Source organism: Sinocyclocheilus rhinocerous, unplaced genomic scaffold (assembly GCF_001515625.1).
Source record: "Sinocyclocheilus rhinocerous isolate Xijiao unplaced genomic scaffold, SAMN03320098_v1.1 scaffold322, whole genome shotgun sequence".
Lineage (NCBI taxonomy): Eukaryota > Metazoa > Chordata > Actinopteri > Cypriniformes > Cyprinidae > Sinocyclocheilus > Sinocyclocheilus rhinocerous.
The window spans coordinates 28,052-37,498 of NW_015641027.1; the positions used below are offsets into that span (position 1 = coordinate 28,052).

Genomic DNA, 9,447 nt, shown 5'->3' on the forward strand with positions numbered 1-9,447 from the left:
TTAACAATTCACATCTCCCCTCATCAGGTATGAAATTCATGTAAATGTATATGCGTTCCTAATATGTTGAAGTTATGAGAAATGCAAATGTTATCCTTTAAAGGGTGAATATGTGGTTGTTTCGGATGTTTAAAAGTTTGTATCGAGTCCAGTCTGTGCACCGCGTGTGCTAATCACACATTCTATGCTAATGATGGAGACAACGTGTTCTCGTAGTCAGTGACTACGATGTAATGTATTTGAGCGAAATATAAATATAACATATTTGTGAGAAATGTGACAAAAATGGTTTATCAGTTACAAATGTGTGTTCTAAAAGTGAAAGAGTTGATTAAATGGAGTTTCACATACTTTCCTGTATCTAAAATCCTGAAATGGCATCCTGAAGAGCTAATAAGTTAGAATATGTACATCAAAGCGATTGTAACAGTTCATTAAGTGATGTTCACATTATGTGAGTATATAAAATGCATATATAAGATGATTATTGTTCTAAAATGTTACTGTTATGAGTTCTCTGAAATCTAAAAGAAATACTAAAATATATTAAATGGGTAAAAAGGGTGTATTAAGTGTTGGAATACCTGTACAATTCATGTTTGAAAGAACAATATAAAGGAAAGTACCATGCACGTTACCTGTTAAAAATGTATTTCATGTAGCTGCAACGCTCTCATGTCACTCATGTTTCAGCAATGTTGAATTGAAAAAACTTGATAAAATGTGTTGCAATGCTTTTAATGGTGCTCAAAGAAAATACAGAGATTCTGATGGTGAAGCAACAGCTTCGTGTCCTGTGTTTTATTAACAATTCACATCTCCCCTCATCAGGTGGTGAGGGCGCTACACCGCCGCCATGTCGTGAAGACACTGTGTGATTCGTTGTGAAAGCGAAACTACTTTGTTTGGATAACGATTGAAAGATAACGATATCTGCTCCATCATGCCTGGAGCTGATCCGTGCTGGTTGCTGAGGAAATACTACAACTTTGTGCTGTGGATCGCCGGATTTCAGAAAGGCGGGGCATAGAGGAGAAACAATAATGTACAGTATGTGGAAAATAATGTGTTTTTTGAACCTTAAACCACATAAACACATTTCATTACACCAAATACACAAAATAATGTTCTTTTTAGCAGCATCATATGACCCCTTTAAGACATGAACTGTTTTATGTCTTGATTAAAACAACAATGTGCTGCAATAAAATATATGCCTGGAATAAATATATTTATCTCTTAAAAAGTTTGAAACAAGATACCCTAAAGCAAATGGAATATTTATAATTTACAGGAGTTCACTGAATAAAATTGTGGACACTAGGTTTGAGCTATAAAAAGCTACACGAAAACAACTGTGATTAACTTAATGAGCTTAAAGTCTTGAGACTGTGTGTTTCATTTGCTCTAAGGTGACATATGTGCATGCTTAGACAAAACAGCATTAGACAAAATGTTAGACAATGCTTGCTTCAAAAGAAATACAATCACTTTAGATCATTGGTGGAATATATATATATATATATATATATATATATATTCATATTTTAACTGAAAGAGAAGAGACTCCTTTGGCACTGCACATTTGTTTTTCCTAAAAGTGCTTCTAAGGTGATTTCCTAGGATACATAAAGAGAGTCAAATACAGCTGTGTGTCTGGTTATTAGAGTCTTCTGAAAATGGCAAGTGCAGCTGGTGATTCTAAACCATCCTGCCGTCATATGAAGTGGTCTGCCTTCTTGTCTTTGTTGGACTGTGTTTTTGCAAAATCGTGGTGAACTGCGATTGCTCTGAAATGGGCTGCTCTCCTTCACGTGGAAACGGTCTATGGAATTATTTTTGTGTCTTTATTATTCAATCAAACATTCCGTGTTTGAGAGTAAAGCTAATTATTTTGTAATTAAAAAATAAAAGATTGCAAAAAAAAAGTCTTCTTAAGGCTCAAAAATAAAGAAATTGAAAACAAAATTATTTGCAGTGCGTATAATTCTTTGAAAATCGTTATTTTTCTTTGTGCACTTCAAACACTTTTCATCGCGAAACCACAAATGTGGCTCTCTTTTCTGCCGTCTTTTTTTGCGGGTCTAAAACTTTTGTTTGCGAGTTGAAAAGTTTTGCTTGTGAGTGAAGCTGTGTCTCAGTGGGTGGTCTCTATCCACCAGGATGAAAGGCCTTTTTCTATTGGTCACTCTCGATTGAAGTCACAGGTTGACCACGCCCACTACGTTTCCCCGGAATCCCCGCTACTGCCGCTGCAGTCTGACAGAAGAGCGAGCGAAGTTGTATCATGGCGAGCAACAGGTCGTTTACTGGGTAAGATAACTAATTTAACATCTTAAACTCAGTGACAAGTGAACTTAATTATTCTCTCCTCTCATGCTCTCCATGCATTTTTATTATTTTAAACTAAGCCCGTTGTAGATTTGATTAGCCAACAGTATAGCTAGCTGCCAGAGCCCCCAATAGTAAAGCGTCAAGTCAATATTTTCAGAGATTATAGATTTCTATAGCTCCAGTGAAGTAAGGTAAGTAACGCACATCAAATCACTAGCCCATTTGGCGGGTTATGATTGATATTCAGGACTTGTCGTACCACTGTAGCCTTGCAGAAACTTTGCTTTGAAAACCTTTTAATGAACTAACTTCCACATTTCAATATGCCCCTGACTTCTAAGGGGTGTTTTTATTTGTGACTACTCCCTACAGCCTAGAATTCTATCAGTAGAACATTACATTTTTCTTTTCTGTTTGCAGGAAGAAGATTTGGGGTTGATAGAGGTAATTTCTTTAAGGCAAAACCTTAGACCTGATGCAACATCATCCCATGTTGCAATCACCCTCAGGAGGTACACAAACAAAAGCTAAATTGAACATTGTCAATTATCAACTCCTATTTTACAAAATTTGCCCTGCATACATTTTTGTCTTCAATGTGTAGGCACTTGAAGCCCAGTGCCCAATATGCACAGGAACATTTCCAGTGTCAGAAGTAGAACTGCCATGCCAGCTTTTGTGGAGAAAGGTAATGGTAATAGTGACTCACACTGAAGCTTAAAAAAAAAGAAGCTTAAAAAACATCTAAAAGGGAGACTTAAGACTGGAGTAATGATGCTGAACATTTTTCTTGATTGTTTTTAGCTTTATATACATATAATTTTATTAATTTATTTTTACAGGCTCTCCAAGGAAGGTGATTTTCAAGGGATTGACAGGGCTTTCTGTTTCTTGAAATTTCCACAACTTTAGACGTGCTATCTCGTGACAGATTTCTTTGTGGTGTTTATCTGTGCTGCTGCATGACGAATCACATCCTCCTCACTGTCCCAAATTTTCATTATCATTAACAAGGTGGCCTACATAAAGTATTTGCAGAAATCTGAATCTTTACATTAGTTTTTTCTTACCTAGTCAAAATAGTAATACAGGAAAAAAGGGGGGAAAAAAGCTCACTAAGCATCCATCTAATTGGTTTTTTTTTTTTTTCAGGATTCTTTGACGAATAGAATGTTCAAACAAACAGCATTTATCTGAAATAGAAAGATTTTGTAATAATATACACTACTGTTCAAAAGTTTTAATAAAAAGGAAATAAATTAATACTTTTATTCAGCAAGGATGCATTAAATTGATCAAAAGTGATAAATCTATTTATACTGTTATAAACAATTTTTACTTCAGATAAATTTATATTCATCAAATAATCCAAATTTTTTTCAACATTGACAATAATAAATGTTTTTTGAGCAACAAATCAGCATATTAGAATGATTTCTGAATGATCATGTGACACTGAAGACTGGAGAAATGATGCTGAAAATTCAGCTTTGATCACAGAAATAAATTAAATTTTTAACGTATTCAAATAGAAAACAGTTATGGTAATAATATTTCACAATAATACTGTTTACTGTATATTTTATCAACTTAATGCAGCTTTGATAAGCAGAAGAGACTTGTGTCAAAAAACATAAAAAAACCTTAATGTTTCCAAACAACTTTGTGTGTGTATAAATGTATATATTCATTTCGTATGATCTTTTTATGACCTTTGCAATGTACTGTTTTGAACCAATGTAATGAACATAGTCAGGTAGGTTGCCATGAGATATGATCCAAATCAGAGCACCTTTTAGGTGTTTTTTAAGCTTCAATGTGTCACTATTACCATTACCTTCCTCCACAAAAGCTGATATGGCAGTTCTACTTCTGACACTGGAAATGTTTCTGTGCATATTGTACACTGGGCTTCAAGTGTCCTACACATTAAAGACAAAATGTATGCAGGGCAAATTTTGTAAAATAGGAGTTGATAATTGACAATGTTCAATTTAGCTTTTGTTTGTGTACCTCCTGAGGGTGATTGCAACATGGGATGATGTTGCATCAGGTCTAAGGTTTTGCCTTAAAGAAGTTACCTCTATCAACACCAAATCTTCTTCCTGCAAACAGAAAAGAAAAATGTAATGTTCTACAGATAGAATTCTAGGCTGTAGGGAGTAGTCACAAATAAAAACACCCCTTAGAAGTCAGGGGCATATTGAAATGGGGAAGATAGTTCATTAAATTGTCTTCAAAGCAGAGTTTCTGCAAGGCTACAGTGGTACGACAAGTCCTGAATATCAATCGTTACTACTGAAGTAATACGTTTAGCAATTGTCATTGCACAGGTCTTAAATATAGTACAAAACAAACCTGTTATTAAAATGCACAATACACAGTCTTGTAGACTAGGGTGAAGTCAGAATGTACAGACATCGGTCCCAAATCGTTGTATTTTAGAAAACTTTGAATGGCAAACTACAGCTGTTGCGTGCCACAAATAGACTTGAGTGTGCATACGGTCATAATTTATGAATCATAACCCGCCAAATGGGCTAGTGATTTGATGTGCGTTACTCACCTTACTTCACTGGAGCTATAGAAATCTATAATCTCTGAAAATATTGGCCTGACGCTTTACTATTGGGGGCTCTGGCAGCTAGCTATACTGTTGGCTAATCAAATCTACAACGGGCTTAGCTAACATTACGTATTTAGATGGGAGAGCATGAGAGGAGAGAATAATTAAGTTCACTTGTCACTGAGTTTAAGATGTTAAGTTAGTTATCTTACCCAGTAAACGACCTGTTGCTCGCCACGATACAACCTCGCTCGCTCTTCTGAAAACGTAGTGGGCGTGGTCAACCTGTGACTTCAATCGAGAGTGACCAATAGAAAAAGGCCTTTCATCCTGGTGGGTAGAGACCGGCCACTGAGACACAGCTTCACTCACAAGCAAAACTTTTCAACTCACAAACAAAAGTTTTAGACCCGCAAAAAAAGACGGCAGAAAAGAAAGCCACATTTGTGGTTTCGCGATGAAAAGTGTTTGAAGTGCACAAAGAAAAATAAAGATTTTCAAAGATTTATACGCACTGCACATCATTTTGTTTTCAATTTCTTTATTTTGGAGCCTTAAGAAGACTTTTTTTTTGCAATCTTTTATTTTTTAATTACAAAATAATTAGCTTTACTCTCAAACACAGAATGTTTGATTGAATAATAAAGACAAAAATAATTCCATAACGGTCTCCATTCAGCACAGGGTGCATTCAGAAGAGGGAGAACTCTACTTCCAGGGACTCACTAGAGACTTGGAGAATCACAATCTGATGATGGGAGCAGTGGAGAATGCTGTGGACAGGACACACAGAGAGAGAACTTAGGGTTAGTTCACCCAAAAATGAAAATTATGTCATTAATTACTCACCCTCATGTCGTTCCACACCCCTAAGACCTTCGTTCATCTTCAGAACACAAATTAAGATATTTTTGATCAAATCTGATGGCTCAGAGAGGCCTCCATTGACAGCAACGCCACCCAAACTCTCAAGATCCATAAAGGTACTAAAGACTTTGTTAAAACAGTCGACGTGACTACAGTGGTTCTACAATAATGTTATGAAGCGACAAGAATACTTTTTGTGTGCAAAAACAAAACAAAAATAACGACTTTATTCAACAACCTCTTCTCTTCTGTGTCATTCTCATACGTTGTTTACGTCCAGTGCTTCCAGGTTCTACGTCAGAACTCCGACTCATTGGACGGCTCCTGCATCAGCATCAAACGCATGCGTCGCGCTGCTCACATGTGGAGCTTTGGCCAATAATGAGCCGGTGTTCGGACGTAGAACACGGAAGCCTTCACTGTGCTTACTGCATTAACCCGCGTAAGGATAATGACAGGGAAGAGAAGAGATTGCTGAATAAAGTTATTCATTTTGTTTTGTTTTTACGCACAAAAAGTATTCTCGTCACTTCATAAAATTATTGTAGAACCACTGGTAGTCACATCGACTGTTTTAACAACGTCTTTAGTACCTTTATGGATCTTGAAATTTTGGGTGGCGTTGCCGTCAATGGAGGCCTCTCTGAGATTTGATCAAAAATATCTTAATTTGTGTTCTGAAGATGAACGAAGGTCTAAGGGGTGTGGAATGACATGAGGGTGAGTAATTAATTACAGAATTTTCATTTTTGGGTGAACTAACCCTTTAACGGTTCAGAACAACACAACTCCCATGTCGTTAGGGAGGAAATTCTCTATGGCTGAGCCTGAAGGGGCTGCTTCTGCCAAACTGGGTACACAAGAGATTATAATATGATATATTATCTCAAGGGAAGGAACGACAAGAAGAAAAACGAGAGGCTTGTGAGAAAAAAGGGTGCAAAGAAGTCAAAGAAATGTCCTAAAGGTATCAAACTAAACAGGAAGAAAGAATACTTTTTAATAAAGAAAAAGTAGACTCTCCAGAGACACTTGTGAAAGCTCATCAAGCAGCATATGCATATCTTAACCCCAGCATCAGTAAATATGAAGATCTCTTGGGGTTACTTGATCATGCAGCCCAAACCAAAATTTCCTTGCAACCCATGGTGGCATTCATGGTCTTACACTATGAGGAAATAAACAAAGGGCTGCACAAAATAGTGGAAGAGGGGGAGATTATGTTAAAAGGTAATGGAGAGCATCTGGCTTGGCCTTGCAAAAAAAAAGAATTCCTCTTCACCCAACTCAGCAAAACATGTGACCTCTCCCACCTGCAGTGAGCCCCCACCAGACCTACTACAACAACTCCTTCAGTACACTGTACAGAGGATGCGTCAGGTAGGTCAATCAGTGTGTGGAATTGGGGATACTGCGCTTGAGGAGACAGTGGATTACTTTTCCTCCATTACTGAAATTCTAGATGAGAAGATCAGGACAAAACGTGCATCAGAATCTAGATTAATGCGGCTGCTGTCTCAGATTGAGGCAGCATCACAGAAAAAACCTGGCCCAGAAGACTCTGCTATATTTCGTGAAGACAGTGGACTTGGGACAGAAAGCGAGTCTCTGGCAGGTTCAGACAGACAACGTCAACAGAGAGAAAGTTCTGAGTCAACTGGGACTATTTATACTACATCAGGTAGCCCTTGCGGTTCTACATCAGTTCACCAAGGCTCATACAGAGGCAGACTTCTCAAAACAATAAGACAAAGTAGCTCTCTTAACTGTATAGACTCAACTTGCACTATTACAGAAAAAGAAAAGAGGGATACAGAATAATTACTTGGCTCTGTCTCCTTGGATGAAGGTGGCGGGGATAATGTGGAGGATGGTAGTGAAGAGGAAAAATGCAAGGATAAAAGAAGCAAACAAACAGATTATTTTATTCCAGACCATAGGCAACCACGTAGTTTACCAGCAAAGCAAACAGAGAATCCACAAAATGTTGAAATGACATAAAAGCTAAAAGATGCCATTAGTGGCTGGATTCATTTTTTGCCATCCCAAGGCCCAGGATAAAAAGCAAAACAGGCAGAAAACCCAAACAGCAGTAGTCAATGGACTGAGGATGGTGACAAAAGTTATAAAAGACCCCAAACGGTTGCCTCTAGAACATCTAAGAAAAAGACCACAGTTACTAAACGGTCGAGATCAGCAGACTCTATGCATAATAAAACAGAATACCCTACACTCATTGAACTTGAGAGAACTCAAAAGGAACTCAACCAAAGACTAGAGAGAATGACCAAGGTTAAGTGTGAGGGAAATACAAAGCCAGGCTCATCTAAAAAAATCCAGCATCCGCAAACACATACAGTTTCATCAATTGCCGCTGACAGGCAGCGTTCTTTGAATAGGAAAATTTTTTCTCCAAGTAATCAAAGAAAGGCATGCAATGTGAAAGTGGAGCAAGAAAGTGCAAAGGAAGAGATGGAAGAAAAAAGAAAAAGGACAAAGAAAAGGGAAAGGAAAAAGACAAGAAAAGTCGTCTCAGGTTATGTTTGTAACCATGGTTCCTCTGCATCGGAGAATGCTTTGGGAACGCCTTCTGTGACCACGCTCTGAATCACATGTGAAATCAGTCCAATAGCTGGGCGAGACGACATGGGCGGGTGACGTCATGACCAGGAAGCTATAAAAGCATGTGCGGCGGAGCCGGCGTCAGCTTCAGGAATGAAGCAAGCGCTGGCCGGGATGCCGGAAGTAAGGCACCGAGACGCAGCGTCTCGTTCCCTCGAGGAACCATGGTTACATACGTAACCTGAGACGTTCCTCTTCAGGAACTCGAGCTGCGTCGGAGAACGCTTTGGGAATGAGAATGCCCACGCCGCCATACTTTCAAATCTCTGCCTAGTGTGGAAACCTGCACAGCTAGGGCGAGAGAACAGAAGAGCCAGGAGTGGCTTGCATATCTAGATCGTAGATCAGCGTTGCAGATGTCCTGCATAGACACACCTGCTAAAAAGGCCTTGGAGGCTGCCACACTTCGAGTGGAGTGAGCCTTGACCCCTAGCTGTGAAAGGAAATCAGAGGACTCATAAGAGATAGAGATGGCATCCAATATCCACCGGCTGAGGGTCTGTTTCGTAGCTGGAAGACCTCTCTTAGGGGGACCGTAGCAAACAAGCAGTTTGCTTGCACTGGACACATACAATTAAGCTTCCGCTGGTCTGGCTCCCTGAAGGGAGGAGGACTGAAGGCCTGGAGTACAATAGGCTGCGGTGCAGATGAGGGGACTTTAGGGACATACCCCACTCAAGGGTACAGAAACGCTTTGGCCAGACTGGGCGCAAAGTCAAGATAGGAAGGGGCCACTGAGGTGGCGATCAGAAATCTCCTCAATTGGCTCGAACGGAGGCTTACAGAGAGCTTCTAGCACCACGGCGAGGTCCCACATGGGAACGCGAGATCGTACGAGAGGCCTCAGCCTCAGCGCACTACGGAGGAAACGTGTAACCAGGGGGTGTCTCCCCACTGACTGGCCACCGAGAGGGGCGTGGTAGGCCGCAATGGCCGCCACGTAGACCTTCAGGGTGGAGTGGGTCAACCCTGTAGAGAAACGGGCTGGCAGGAACTCCAGTACTGTACCAACTGGGCAGTTAGCTGGGTCGAACTGGCAGTCTCTACACCAGGAAGTA

The 9,447-nt window shown here is 39.5% G+C and overlaps 3 long non-coding RNA genes and 1 pseudogene across 3 annotated transcripts in view; 3 read left to right on the forward strand and 1 right to left on the reverse strand.

Moving 5' to 3' along the window:
• Window positions 1-2,020: 2,020 nt before the first annotated feature.
• On the forward strand, window positions 2,021-3,251 carry LOC107754069 (uncharacterized). The gene is made up of 4 exons (XR_001641537.1): window positions 2,021-2,313; window positions 2,755-2,846; window positions 2,939-3,022; window positions 3,177-3,251. It is a non-coding gene; the product is annotated as an uncharacterized LOC107754069 (long non-coding RNA).
• A 14-nt stretch (window positions 3,252-3,265) lies between these two features.
• LOC107754071 (uncharacterized) lies at window positions 3,266-5,162 on the reverse strand. Its single transcript, XR_001641539.1, has 3 exons — window positions 5,113-5,162; window positions 4,348-4,439; window positions 3,266-3,318 (listed from the first exon to the last, which is right to left on the reverse strand). It is a non-coding gene; the product is annotated as an uncharacterized LOC107754071 (long non-coding RNA).
• A 1-nt stretch (window position 5,163) lies between these two features.
• LOC107754070 (uncharacterized) overlaps window positions 5,164-9,447 on the forward strand; it is a 21,420-nt gene continuing 17,136 nt past the window's right edge. Inside the window, exon 1 of the long non-coding RNA XR_001641538.1 lies at window positions 5,164-5,233. This is a non-coding gene — a long non-coding RNA (uncharacterized LOC107754070). The remainder of the gene's footprint in view (window positions 5,234-9,447) is intronic.
• Window positions 6,539-9,447, forward strand: part of LOC107754068 (uncharacterized protein C2orf71-like) — a 9,964-nt pseudogene continuing 7,055 nt past the window's right edge.